The sequence below is a fragment of the Rattus norvegicus genome, chromosome 3, assembly GCF_036323735.1.
Source record: "Rattus norvegicus strain BN/NHsdMcwi chromosome 3, GRCr8, whole genome shotgun sequence".
Taxonomy (NCBI): domain Eukaryota; kingdom Metazoa; phylum Chordata; class Mammalia; order Rodentia; family Muridae; genus Rattus; species Rattus norvegicus.
In genome coordinates this window covers 171,435,317-171,449,652 of record NC_086021.1, presented here as the reverse complement: position 1 = coordinate 171,449,652, position 14,336 = coordinate 171,435,317, and the positions used below count along the sequence as shown (strand labels likewise).

The window sequence follows — 14,336 nt, the reverse complement described above, 5'->3', positions numbered from 1 at the left end:
TTTCTCATTAAGGAGTTCACAGGTTTAAGGCAAACATAAATATGTGTAAAGCTGCACTATGGTATGGTGAGGGGTCAGGCTGGGTGGGAGGCTGATTGGAGGTCAGTTGACCCCATCTGTAGGAGAGAAGGGAAGAATAATGGAGCTTTTTCTGAGAAGACAAACCATGCTGGTAGGTGCCAAGATCAAGATATAGGGAAGCAGAGGGCATTTTGGGGATGAACAGTTGGCTTATGCAAAGGCCCAACAATATGAACCAATCTGTCTGCATCGAGGTGTTAAAATTTTCCTTAAGGCTGATGTGTGCTACACAAGATTATATAAGGCCCAGGGATGGACTCTGCACTTTAGCCTGACCCACAAAGCCTCTTACACCAGCCTTATCAGGTTTGCAGTACAAGAAGATCACCCTTAAGTTCCAAGTAGAGGAGAGGCTGGAAGAGAAGAGATTGAGACCCATGAGGTCAAAGAAAGAGAAAGCTGTGCCCCTTGTTCCCACACCATGTGAACTATGGGCCATCTTCCTGTCTGGGCTTTTAACATGGTGCCTGTTTTTGCAGGTAGTTGGAAGCATCTCTTGGGGAGGCCAGGTAGCTAGAGGCAGTCTGTTTAGAACTAACCTGAGTGTCCATGGCAGGTACCTGATATTCCTTCTCTAAGCCACAGTTAAGACCCCAGCCAGAGCATGGGCTAGCAGTTGGTAAGTAGCAACTGTCCTGGTGGGCACAGATGCAAGATATTCTGTTCTAAAACAGAGGGAGTTCCGAGGACACCAGTGACACATTACATAGAGTGGCCTGCCTACCTGGTGTGAGGCTATCCCAGCCAGGATTGGAGATAGGAGTTTGGGTTTGTTTCATAACATTGTTCTTTGAGTTTAACAGCAGTCATTCTCCTCTGAGCATCTGGGATCACTTATTTAGGGTCTGGTCTGCTTACTGCTGACAGTCCCCATCCCTGAAGGGATCAGGGGGAGGGGCGTGTGTGTGATTGTAATGTTGGCCACTCTCTCTCTCTGATCTCGGCCACTCTCTGCCCTGCATACCCCACCCAACAAGCTGTAATATATTCTGCCCTAGTATTGTGTGGAAGGTTAACTGAAGAGGAGAACCCATCTAAGCAAATGAGAGGAAGTCTTCATCAGTGATGTGAAGAGGCCTTCCAATGTGGCTGTTTGGGGTCATTTGTGCTTCTGTGGTAAACCTCTTACCCTGCTCTGTGAGCAAGCCTAATTCACTCATTGGTTTCCCCAAGCTGGACTCTGGTGGAATCCTACTTTGGTTTGTCATTGGTGCTTTATGGGGAGAGGGTAGATATTTATGTCTCACTAAGAAGAGAGGCTCCTTCCATTTGGGTGTGTGTGTGTGTGTGTGTGTGTGTGTGTGTGTGTGTTTGTGTCATTCATCCCAATCAGATTTTCTAATATCAGTCCATGCCAGCATTTCAGCTCCTTTTTCTGGACTTGTCCCTCTTTGTCTGAGACACACACTGGCCACTTTGTGAACACTGAGACCTTTTCCTGCAGCCTCTGTGGCAGTCGGATCCTGGCTGGGCACATGTCTTCTGAGAGGTATTGGTTGTTTTATTGCAATAGCTACTCTTCTAAAGCTCCTAAGAGGTTTCTTTGCCTCTGAAACAGAACTCTGCGAAGACTCGTGCCCACATCAAGCTTGAGTGTGACATCCATGGATGGAGGAGCTAGCACTAGTCATAGGCAGGAGTTTCTAGTCAGTATGCAGAAGTGACAGGATATGATCAGGACTTTCACTCTGTCATTTCAAGGCATTGCGGATCCGATACCAGCAGCTCTCCTGGCACCCCCTTTCCCTGCTGCTAACCAGCTGTGTGTTGTATTTGAGCGCGCTAGGTTTCTATTTAAATGGAAAACATATCATTCCCTTAGCAAACATTTGTTGAGTCCCTATGCTGGGTCCTCTCATCAGATTGCCAGCAGTGCCCTCCCTCGCTCCCTATCTCTGGCTCCAGACGCTGCTCTAAGGAGAGCAGTGTCTCATCTTCATTCTGAACAGGATGCAGAGTGGTCTTTTTCCTCATTTGCTCCCCATAGGTTCTTGTCCTCATCTGAGCCCACAAGGTGTTCCTCCAGCTCTCAGGAAGCAGTGATGCCCACTGATTAGCATTCTCTGGTCTTACTCAGTTGCAGCTGCTATAGCAAGAGCTGTAGGGTAGATGGCTGGAACAACAGACTTCTGTTTGCTCAGACTCTCATGTCATTGTTCTGGCTAATGTGCTTTCTGGTATGGGCTCTTTCCCTGTTTTGTGGTCAACTGCTTTCCTGCTGGGACCCCACATGCTTTTCCTCATACTGGGCATGTAGAAGGGACATCTTTCCTCTACATTCTCCTCCTCTTTTCTCTTTTCTTCCTCCTCTCTCCTTTGCTCTTGACTTCTTCCCTCTTTTTATCTTTTGTTCTTCCTGGTTGGCCATCCCCTCCTACTTTTCTTGCTTTCCCCCTCCTTCCACCTTTCTTCTCCTCTTCCTCTGCTTTTTCTCTTTCACGTTCAGCCATCACTCCTAGGGAGAACCTACCCTTATTCCTCACTTAACCTTAACTACCTTCTAAAGGCCAAACCCCAAATGTGACCCCACAATCCTCAATACACCCTCAATTTAAAGGTTTGGGGTAGCAATGGGGAGTTACAAGGCAGCTCAAAATTCTGCTTGTCTTCCTGCCTGTCTCCTGATTTCTGACCCTGGCCTGAGACTTGGTACTCTGAGTGAAGATATCATTAAGGATGTGGATGGTAGTGGCCAAAGAGGAGGCAGCCAGGGAAAGTATCTTGTCTCATTCATAGAGCTTGACTATAGGAGTTTCCAGTCAAGCTTCTATGCTTTATTACCAGGCACAATAGTTATCCTAAGCTGTCGCACTTGTTTGGCAGGCGTATCATGCAGCTTTCTACAAGGTAAATTGTGTTGCTATTGTGCAAGCTTTGTCTCTTAGTAGAGGGGAAGTCACGGGGGATGTGCATGGGGGCACACAGCAGACAGAGAGGAGCCTTGATTAGCATCGTTGCATGGTGAGTGCTCTAAGGGGAGGGTCCACAAAAGTATTGTAGAACAAATGTTCAGGGCCATGTGGCTGGTCCTTTCAGAGATTTCCTTATTTATCCATAAGATCATCCTTGTCATATGACAAACTGTCTCCTTAGGTAAGACTTCATAAAGTAAGGGAAGAATTTAGTCCATTTTATTGTAAAAGCACATCTGCATCGACAGGGTGTGGCCCCTCAGGTGCTGATGTTGACATCGGAAGGGAAACAGCAGGTTTGTGAGGTGGTTTGCATGGAATTCAGGTTGCTTCCTGGGATCAGATATATTGGGGCCTATGAAAACTAGGGCCCATCTTTCTCACCATCACCAAACTTCCAGACTTGGTGTTCCCCCCTCTCTGCTTCATTGGAAGCAAGTGTAGGGAGATGATACTTAAACTTTTCCAAGAGACTTCCCTGTTGCATTGGGCTCTGGGCATAAAAACAGGAGCTTGGAGGCAGGCTTCCCAGTCTGTGGACCACAGTTTTTATCCTGCTCAGGCACTAAGCTGAGGATGCCGAACTCATTATGGTCATGAGTTAGACTGTTCCAAAATGCACAGTCAACAGTGGAGGAGAAATGTCTCTATCACGAATCAGAGCATTCTAACATGGGTAATCAATAGTGGAGGGGAAATTTCAGGTACTTACTGAATGGTTTGCTAACACATTGTCATGGCAACTGCTAATTCTTAAGGGGTCTGTCTAGAGTGGCTTCTTTGACATATGTTTGCAAGAGCTGAGCTCAGTTGTATTCCAACAAGCATCAAATCAAATATCATTTTTCAGAATTTATTTAAGAGCAAAATCTGCCCATCGTTTTGGCTCTGAGGGATGTCAGAATAAGGAAAAACTTTCTCTGACACTGGCTCTGAGTCTTGTCAGGCCCAAGTGCTGTTTGTCTCCATCTAATTTCTTTATTCTCCTGTGTTAGTCATCTTTCCATGGCTGTAATAAAATGCCCGAGATAACCATTTACGAAGAGAAAAGGGTCAGTTTGGCTCACAGATTTTTAAAGTTGCAGATTGTAGCTAATAGGCCCTCTTTGGGGTAGTAAATCATGGTGATGATGAATAGTGGAACAAAGATGGTTATCTTGTGCCCAGTGTGGTGGTTTGAATGAGATTGGCCCCCTTAGGCTCATATATTTGCATGTGTAGTATTTGAGAAGATTAGAAGGATTAGGAGGTGTGGCTTTGTTGGAGTAAGTGTGGCCTTGTTGGAGGAGATGTGTCATTAGAAGTGGGCATTGAAGTTTCAAAATTCCATACTAGCTCTAGGTTCTCTGTCTCTGTCTCTCTCTCTCTGTCTGTCTCTCTCTCTCTGTCTGTCTCTCTCTCTCTCTCTCTGTCTCTCTCTCAGTCTCTCTCTGTCTCTCTCTCAGTCTCTCTGTCTCTCTGTGTCTCTCTCTCTCAGTCTCTCTCTCTCTGTTTCTCTCTCAGTCTCTCTTTCTCTGCCTCTCTCTCAGTCTCTCTCTGTCTCTCTGTCTCTCTGTGTCTCTCTCTGTTTCTCTCTCTCTCTGTATGTGTGTGTCTGTGTCTCTATCTCTGCCTATAAATGTCTGTCTGTCTGTCTGTCTGTCTGTCTGTCTGTCTGTCTCTGCAAGCCTGCCTGCCTGCCTGTGGATTGTCATGGCAACTGAATGTCATCATACTCCCCATCATAATGGTAATGAACTAAGCCTCTGAAACTGTAAGCAAGCTCCCAATTAAATGCTTTCTTTTGTAAGCGTCATGGTGTCTCTTTACAACAATAGAATAGTGACCAACACAGTCAGAAAACAAAAATAGAGCTATGAAGAGTTAGAGTCCCACACTACCCTTCGGGGGTGCACCCCTACTGACCCAAGGATCCCCATTGACCTAAGAATCTCTCATCTGTTCCACCTCCTTACATTTCTCCCCCCTTGTGATAGCACTAGCCTGGGACATGTTGATCATCTCAAGCAGGTGTGTCAGCCTGCATATCCAGTGCATGAGTGTCAGGCCAGCTGTGAAGAGTGTTGCCCAACACATTTGTAGACGACAGTGTCATGTTGAAATGCCAGAAGATTGCTCATTGCAGATGTAAAGTATGGTGCCTCTTATTACTTCTAAATATACACATAGTTTTAATTTCAGAAGTGGGAAAGTTTCTATGTAATACATTTGGTACAGGAAAAAAAATAAGAGCTATGTGTAAGAACATTGGTGATTAATGTGCTTGATTTGGGTTTTTATCCTTTCCTTGCTTATATTTATGTATCTGTGTGTTTTAAACACAATTGGAATAATTATTTGCATGATAGATTACTTCATATCCTGCTTTTTTACTTAACGTTTGATTATAAACCTGTCTCCGCACTTCAGATTATTTAGAAGTCTAAATTATTGATAACAGCATGCACTTCAACTGCACATGTATATCACAACTATTTAGCCAGTTTCCTATTGTGGTTGAATACTTTCGAATTTCTTTGAATGCTTATGAATAATGCCATACCAAATATCCTTGCATGTAATCATAAAATGCCGTTTTAGAAGAGAGTTACTCTGTCAAGTGCTCAGGATGTTTAAACTGACATACACGTGCCCAGACTTCCTTCTGGGAAGTTTTGCAGTGACTTATATGCAGAAGTCGAATCACAGCCATCTTGCCCAAAGAATGGGCGAAGGTCAAAAGAGAGCAGATATTCTATTGATGTTACACATCTTAAATTCCTTCTCTGGGAGAGATCGAAAGAGTATCTACCCCTCCCCTTAAGGTTTCACTAATCTTGTCTTTGAGAAACCAATGAGTTCATTAGGCTTGTTTATAAGCAGTAGGTGAGGGGTCATGGGCAGGAGCATGGGTGACCTTAGAACAGCCACATTGGAAGGTCGGCCCCAAATGTGGATGCTCATCCCTATGGCTGTGTAGCTGGAGGCTCTTCCCCCAGCCCTTCACAGATACCCTCAGGCTACATATAACTGTGTACATCTGGTTGTGAGGAGTGGCTGGATACTCAGATGAGGGACCCATGACCCTCCTTGCCTCCTCCTTCTATGAGGGAATATCACCAGTCAGTAGGACTAACTTTGATCATCCTTTTCACATAGGCCCCAGCAGAACTCCTGAAGATGGTGGAAGGTATCTTAGGGGATCACCCTGTACAACTGAGTATTTTGTTATTTTGGCATTTGTAGTTTGCGGCAAAGCCATGCGAGCAGTCATCTGTGGATAGGGTGCTAGGTGTGAGGAGAATGAAATGGTATGCCTGGCAAGGCCAGTCCTTGCGGGAAGAGGATGTGACAACATTCCTGTCAAAGCACTTGAAGGAAGGAGGTTGGAATGGTTAATGTTAATTCTCCACTTGATAGGATCTACAATCACACAGGAGAGAAGGAATTTAGTTTCTGGATGTGCTTGTGAGGGATTATGTTAATTAATTGGAGGGGGAGGACCCATTTTGGGAGTAGGTGGCACCATTCCCTAGGCTGAGAAAGCTAGCTCAACAATTGACTCATCACTCTGTTTTCCAACTATGGAGGAGATATGACCAGCTGCTTCCGGTTCTTGTTGCCCTGACTTCCCCACCACAATGAACTAGACCTTGTACTATGAGCTAGAACAGCCCCTGCCTTTGGCTCTAGTTGCAGAGAGAATGAAATAAGACTTGTTTATTTCGGCTCACAGTTTGGGCATGCAGTCCATCCCAACGGCAAAGTTACAGAGACAGGAATCTGAGACAGTTTGTCACACTGAATGCTGGTGCTTAGCTTGATTTCTTTCTTTCTTTCTTTTTTTTTATTCAGTCTGGGACCCCAGCCCAAAGAGTAGTGTTACCCCATTAGGGTGTGTCTTCCAATCTCACATAATCTAGATTCTTCCTCATAAACAGTGTTAGGGGCTTGGCTCCTAGGTGATGCTAGATCTTGTCAAATTGGCAACCAATATCAGCCTTTATAGGATGCCTCATCCTCCTGTTTTGAAGCGAAGGAGGCCAGGGTTCTGTGTGGGGAAGCACCATCTGTCCTGGAACAACTGAAGATATATAAGATGTTTCTCACCAGAGAAGAAAAGCTAGACAGACTGGAGACTCCAATGTGTGGAACGTAGGAGCCACTGCCACATGCTGTCTCTCAGCTGGCTGAAGGCCATTGCTCCAACACCTGCTTCTTTTCCTGGCTGACCCTTCCTTCAGATAGGCATTTCCCCATCTTATACTCCCAAAGCAGCACAGCCATCACAAAGCTCCTGCTGTCATCTCCTCATGCTGTCACTCTCACAGACGTGTGCCACATGCACATGGTGTCTGGCGTGAGGACAGATGTGCCCCAGGGAGTCTGTCCTGTGCCTGCAGCATCCTGACCCATTTTGTCCAGCCTGTAGTTTACAGCTGCAGGTGCAGGGTTCCCCAGACAGCTGCAGTCATCCGAGTCCTGTCTGGGCTCTGTCCTCTCATCCCCTCCCTCTGTCCTGCACTGGGCATTCCAAGGGCTGCCTTGCTGGGAGCAGCTGTTGATTCAGATTTTTCATCAGGACTTTTATAATTAAAATTCGAAGCTTTCAGACATTTGCGTTCCATTACACTGAAGGAGCAGCTGTTAAAATTTGAGGAAGGGAAGCAGAGGCTTTCTCAGTGCGCTTGGGGTTACATTAATTAAGTATGTAGATGTATTTCCCCTTCTCTCAGTCTAGATACAAGACTGAAAAGGCAATCCCTACCCTTTCTGCCCTGCCCAGTGACTATGTCAAGTACTGTGTTATTTAGTCCTACTTAGGAGACTTGGACACTATATGTGAGGACCAGGTCCTGGCTTTGGTCTAAACTGTCTGGTGACCTTAGAAAAGTTACTTAATCTCTTTGCAGAATGAAGAGAAATAACACATAGAGGTTGAGTACAGTCCATGTGTAGGATAATCTGGCTTCTTTAAAGAAAAATGCCTGAGAGAATGAATATATGTTAAAGAGGGATTTATTCAACTGGCTTGCAAGATGCACCCAGCCTTGAGTATTCCAGCAATGGCTGGCACACCAAAGAGGTGGAGAATGCCGTAGTGGCTTAGTCCCCAAGGCTGGATATCTTAGTAGAACCAATCTGGTGCTGAAGCCCTGGAAGATTCCCAGAGAGCTGCTGTTTTTCATTCTCCATTGGCATCCAAAGAGGTAGCTTCCAATATTGGTGAAGGGATGCCATGGGAACAGGATGGGTGAACTTGCCAGTAAGTGTAAGAGCAAGCAGTCAAAAAGCAAGTTTCCTTCGTCCATGTTATTTTATATGGGCTGCCAGTAGAAGATGTGGCCCAGCTTTAGGATGGGCCTTCCTCTTCTAATGATCTGGCCAAATACATCCCTCATGGGAGGGCCTGGCAGATTTGTTTTTAGTTGATCTCAGATGCAGTTGACAACCAAGATTAGCCAACTCTATGTGCCTAACATGTTTGCATTTATTATTAGAACTTTATTAATGCTCTCAACAGATTAGCATCATACCTGAATTACCAAGAAGGAAGGGAGCCTTTTCGGGTCAAATCGTAGGTGTGCACAGGTGCCTGCAGTAGATGATGTTCTGGGTGTAGAACTGGTCAGACTGCATGCATCGCTCCACTGTCCCACCATGACTGGCTTCCCCCTTATCTTCTCTCTCTGTCTTGATGCTGCTTTCTCCACAAAAGTCTTGCCTTCTGTTCTTTCCCTTAAGTAGGATGATGACTTTAATGCTGGGAGTCACCAAACCCTACGTTAGATCCCTGGCAAATGGGACATCCAAGGAGAGAATGGGGTTTCTTATTTGTTGGACCCTCAGCCTTTCCTGTCTTCTCTTATCCTAGACATCTAAAGACAAGTCAGTAGCAACCTTATTAATACCCTGTCTGGGCACTATCATCTTGTTGTAGTTTCTAGGGATGCTAAGACTTTGAGTCACACAGACACAGACACAGACACAGACACAGACACAGACACAGACACAGACACAGATGCACACATGCACACACACACACAGACACAGACTCACACACACACACATGCAGATGTAGATGCACAGACACAGATGCACACACACACATACACACACAGACACAGACTCACACACACACACACACGCAGACAGACACAGACACAGACACAGACACAGACACACACACACACACACACACACACACACACACACACACACACACACACACACACACTCCAGAGCATCTTTTCCAAGGTATTCCAAGGTAATTGCACACTGTAGGGTGACCTGGACCAGCAGTATAAATAGCTCCCCTCAATGGCTGTTGCATCTACATGAGCAGTAGTAGTGTTTGTAGGCTGCTTCTCTCTGTGAGCACACTGAGGCCTGGATGCTACGCTGCTGGGACTTGACATATATTATTTAGCTTCATCCCCACAACGATCCCACGGATAAAATATGATTTTTCCATCTACTACAAATGAAGAAATAAGATCTCTAACGGTTCAGAAATAGATTCCAGGGATCATGGTGCACAAATATGAGGCTGGGATTGTCAGTCATTTGTATGGGTCTGACATGGCCCATGAGTTTACTCCTTCCCAATGTTAGCCATTAGAATGCACAACCATGGTCCAAGATTCTCTGGAAGTGCTTCCAGCAACTTCCTGTGTTCCTGTGAAATACATCCTCCTCCATCCTCTGTTGGATGCTATAAGTTCCTTGAAGCATCAGGTAGAGTGGAGTGCATTGCAATAAGAATGGCTTTTTAAAAAATTGTTCCTAGCTACCTGGATCTATCTGTCATGACCCACTGCTGTATCTGAGCTGGAGAAGTTCAATGCTAAGGGTCCAGGCTTGTGTAGAAATGAGAAGGAGGACAGGGATGGACCCAGGAAGGGTGCTGTGTGGGAAGGGCATCCATGGACATTTGATCAGAGAAATTTGTTTTCCATGTTGTGTAGCCCTTAGCATGCAAGGAGAGCTTCTTGATGTTGCAGTATTAGGAATGCTCTGCTCTTCCAGCACTAATGATCATTTTCACCTTACAGAAGCAGGTTTCAGGAAAGCCCTAGGCATTCAGTGCCATTAACACGATCAAGCCAACATTTACTTTTCCTTACCCATCTACCCTCTCCTTTGAATTTTAGCTTCATGGTTTGTTTTCTGGCGAGCGAGTTCATCATCCATTCATTGTAGTGCAATGGAGATGCACTTTAAAGTAACAGTGAAAATGAGCTTCATTTAAAAAGTATTAACTAGGAGTTGGGCAGATGACTTGGTTGTTCGAGTGCCTGCTTCACAAGCATGGAGACCTAAGTTCAACCCCTGGAAACACTGTGGAAAGATAGACATGGGTGTGTGCACTTGTACTACCAGTGTGTGTGTGTGTGTGTGTGTGTTGAGCTAGGTGGATTTTTGAAGCAGGCTATCCACCAACTTGAGTTGAACTGGTAAGCTCTAGTCCCAATGAGAGATGTCGTTTCAATCAAACAATTGGAGTATAGCTCCCGGGAATAGATGAATTTTACCATGTGCATGTACACACATGTCAAACTTGCATACACCCCAGTGCATACACTCACACACTCACACACTCATATCTACTACATATTAGTGTAAGTGGCACTAACATGTCACAGAGCTTACACAAGAGGCCCATGAGTGTTTTGCTTAGCCAGAACCTCTACAAAATCAGGGTTTGGAGGCTTCCACCTTTCACTGCTGCAGCTTTAGGTTTCCATTTTGAAAGTTGTCTTTGTTCCACAAAACATGCCATACCTCCCATGATTCTTATGCTATGGGCATGAAGCACCTGCATTGGATATACCTTGAGGCACTCTACCGGTGCGCATGCTCGGTACCCATCCCTGTAGTACAGACTCAGAGTCTCCAGAGCCCAGCCTTGGAATCTGCAAGCAACAAGTTCTAAGGGGACTTAAATAACCAATAATATGTGAGGCCCACAGATGAAGTCTTGTGAGCACTGACTTGTCAGTCAAAGCTCCTTTATGTCCAAATCTCTGTTCAGTGCCACAGGTTCACCAAAACTTTTTGAACCACTTTCCCTTTGCTGTGTAGTGAAGTTAATGCAGTGGTTTTAGGGGACTGCTCTGAGGCTGAACCATTTCCAGCTGTGATGGTCTGTGTGCATTTGAGCTAGATTCCGTGTAACCTCAGCTCTCTTTGCCTTGGAAATGTCAAAGTGATTTCACTTGTACTTAAGTCCTCGTGGCAAAAGAGGTTGAATACTTGTGTGGGTTTCAGCCTATGTGGGCCCCGTTTTGTTTCTACATTTGTACTTTTGGAATCAAGTTGTTTTTGTTCCCAGGGGTCTCAGGTGCAGCCTTGGACGCTGGCAAGCATTATGTTGCCTGTTCACCAGACCGTGGCTACCTCTCTGCTTCTATTACCAGAGTGGAAGGGCTGTTTTACACACAGGCGCCATGGCCTTCCTTTGCTGGCTGTGTGTAGCATAAAGTCCAAAGATTTCTCAGGACTTTATTATATTATAAAGACTGTAATTGGAAAGAGAAGAGGAAGAGGAGGAGGAGGAAGAAGAGGAGGAACAGGGGGAGGAGGAAGGGGAGGAGGAGGAGAAGGAAGAGGAGGAAGAGAAGGAGGAGGGAATATATTAAAAAGCAAATATTAAATTGGTTGGGAAATTCTTATGTGAATCTATATAGTTTATTCAGAGTACCCAGTTTAGCCTGAAACTAATGGGATGTTGATGACATCAGATACTCTCTACCAAGGGCACCCTGGACATGCCTATAGTATTATGGGGATCCTGGAATTAATTCCAGAGGTGCCCAGTTCTTTTGAATTTTATTGGGTGACCTTGTTCCATCATCTGACTTTCCTAGGCCCTAGTTTTTCTCAAAGGCAAAGTCACAGTGCTAAGGAACCTGCCTCTTGGGGACTATTATTCAGATGACTGGGAAGATCCATGTGAGAAGTGTGTTGTCACCTAGGTGGTGGTGCGTGGGTGTTGTGTAGCCATCTGTCACCTGGCAAGTTCTATGCAGGCATTTCCCACTGTCTGGAAGCCTTCAATCAGTTTTACTCCCCGAGGTCTTGCACATTTAAGAGCTTTTGATGCCATTTGATTTAGAGATTGCAAAGCCATGGGTCTCAAGTCCAGCTTGAGGCACAGAAATGTACTGTTCTGAGTAGACAGTGAGTGTTCTTTAACCACCACTATGGCATGCCTTCCGTTAGGGTCTGTACTTTTCATTTTGTTGAGAATCCTATCCCTCTCTATTTCGCAGCCTGTGACTTTGTTCATTTTCTTATTGCCTGTGAACAGAGATCCCTAGTGGTAACCTTTAATATTCTTAATTTCAGTTAGCATCTCCAGGTGCTGCGGTAGAATATGCCAGAGGTATGACTGGCCCTCCCAGACATACGTTAGATACATGACTGACATCAGCAACCACGGCTTCTGTAGGGAGGAAGACAGTAGACTGGAAAAACAACAAGGAAATAGTAGAGCTGGAACCCTGGAGCAGGCCACGTGTGGGGGGAGGGGTACAAACTCCAGCAACACTGCCCTTGAGTCAGCATGATAGAGACTGAGTTCTGACCTTCGGATTCAGCCAGAGGTCAGAGGTGACCTTGAAAAGAACAGTTCACTCTCCTGTTTTCTCTGAGAAGCTGGGTAGCAGGTCTAATGGGCATCAAGGGCACAGAAACTTGAGGTTGTTTTTCTTTTTCCTTTGTTCTCAGGAACAGCCAAAGATAATAGTGTGACTGACTCTGACACAACTAAATCAACATCCTTTCTGAAAGAAAGGGAGGCAACAAAACCATAGTTGATCAATCTTGGAAAAGAGAGATTTTAAAAAAAGATTCTCCTAAACATAACCGCTCTATACAGTTGCTGGTTTAATGCTTGGATTTTTCATAGCCCTGTACTGCATGCTACTTCTTTAATACACATGTAGTTTCTTCTTTCCTTCTTAAAAAAAAAAAAGAAAAAGGAAGAAACCCGACGAGAAGGACTAGTACTTGATCATTTGGTACCCTGCTCTCCTGCTCCCCACTTCATCACAGGCATTTTTCCGTGCTGTCTTCTTGCCACCGTAACCTCAGTAGTTAAAATTCACAGGATCTCATTAGGACCTGCTCCCAACCTCCATATTTCCTGTGGAGTCTGAAGCTAATGAAGGGGATGAGGAAAATGTCTGTAAATATTTTGTTGTTTTGCAAACACAGGCACTCTTAAATCCAGTTTAATGATTGCTCAGTTTAATTAAACCCTCTTGGTCTTATTTGTTACCCAGTTCTCTGCACTGATTAGAGCCCGGTCTGAAAGGAGGAACTCAGATGTTTAGCGCAGTTGCTTCTCTCTCTCTCTCTCTCTCTCTCTCTCTCTCTCTCTCTCTCCCTCCCTCCCTCCCTCCCTCTCTCTCTCTCTCTCTCTCTCTCTCTCTCTCTCTCATCCCTCCCTCAATCCCTCCCTCCTACCTCCTCTTTCCTCTCTCTCTAATCCCTCCTTCCCTCAATCCCTCCTCCCTCTCCTCTCTCTCTCTCTCTCTCTCTCTCTCTCTCTCTCTGTCTCTGTCTCCCTCCCTCTGAGAATGCAAAGGGAGAAATTTGAAAGCAAGAATGCAAATCTTGCCTTTTGTTTGTATGAAGGGCCCTAAATCTTTTGAATGTGCATGTCACTCCCACCCTTGCCACTCCTACCCTTTTTAAAATACATCTATACCACTTCTAGTTCATAACATTAAAAGGCACAACATGGTGACACTTGGCTACGCTGCAGAACCCTGTAAGCTTGTGAAATTCACATGTGGAGTTGTTCCTGTACCCTAATCTCTCTCCTTTCCTGTTCTCAACTTTTCACTCTCCTCCCTCCCTGACAACTTTGCCCCAGGCAGCAAATTCTCCACTTTTTGATACTATAGTCTTACCATTGCTACCATTTTATATAAAAGGAACCATACGGCATGTGGTCCATTGTGCTCAACTTGGCCATTTAGCCTGTTCCTTTCATGATTTGACCATCGTGGGCATCATGCTGAGGACTCTTTCATAGTTAGGATCTGCAATACACTTAGGGTTTTTTTTCTGTTTCTGACTCACCTCATTCACCTTGTTCAAACTCAAATCACTGTGACCATGATAACCCAAGAGCCCCTTTGTGTTTATTATTGTTCTCCTAGCCCTTTCCCCATGCTGCAACTCCAGGCTGGCCTTGTGTGACGGCCTAAGCTCTGCCACAGTAGACTGGAGTCCTATGGAGGGAATGGCCTCTGAGATAACACACTGGGCTTGCTTATTGTCAAAATTACCCTTGGAAAATCCTTTAAAGCTTCTGTGATAAAGTTTGTTTGCTGCGTGTTTCTTAATCCC

The 14,336-nt window shown here is 45.1% G+C and overlaps 1 protein-coding gene across 19 annotated transcripts in view; it reads left to right on the top strand.

Moving 5' to 3' along the window:
• The window catches only part of Ptprt (protein tyrosine phosphatase, receptor type, T), a 1,098,700-nt gene that overhangs the window by 258,040 nt on the left and 826,324 nt on the right, over positions 1 to 14,336 (top strand).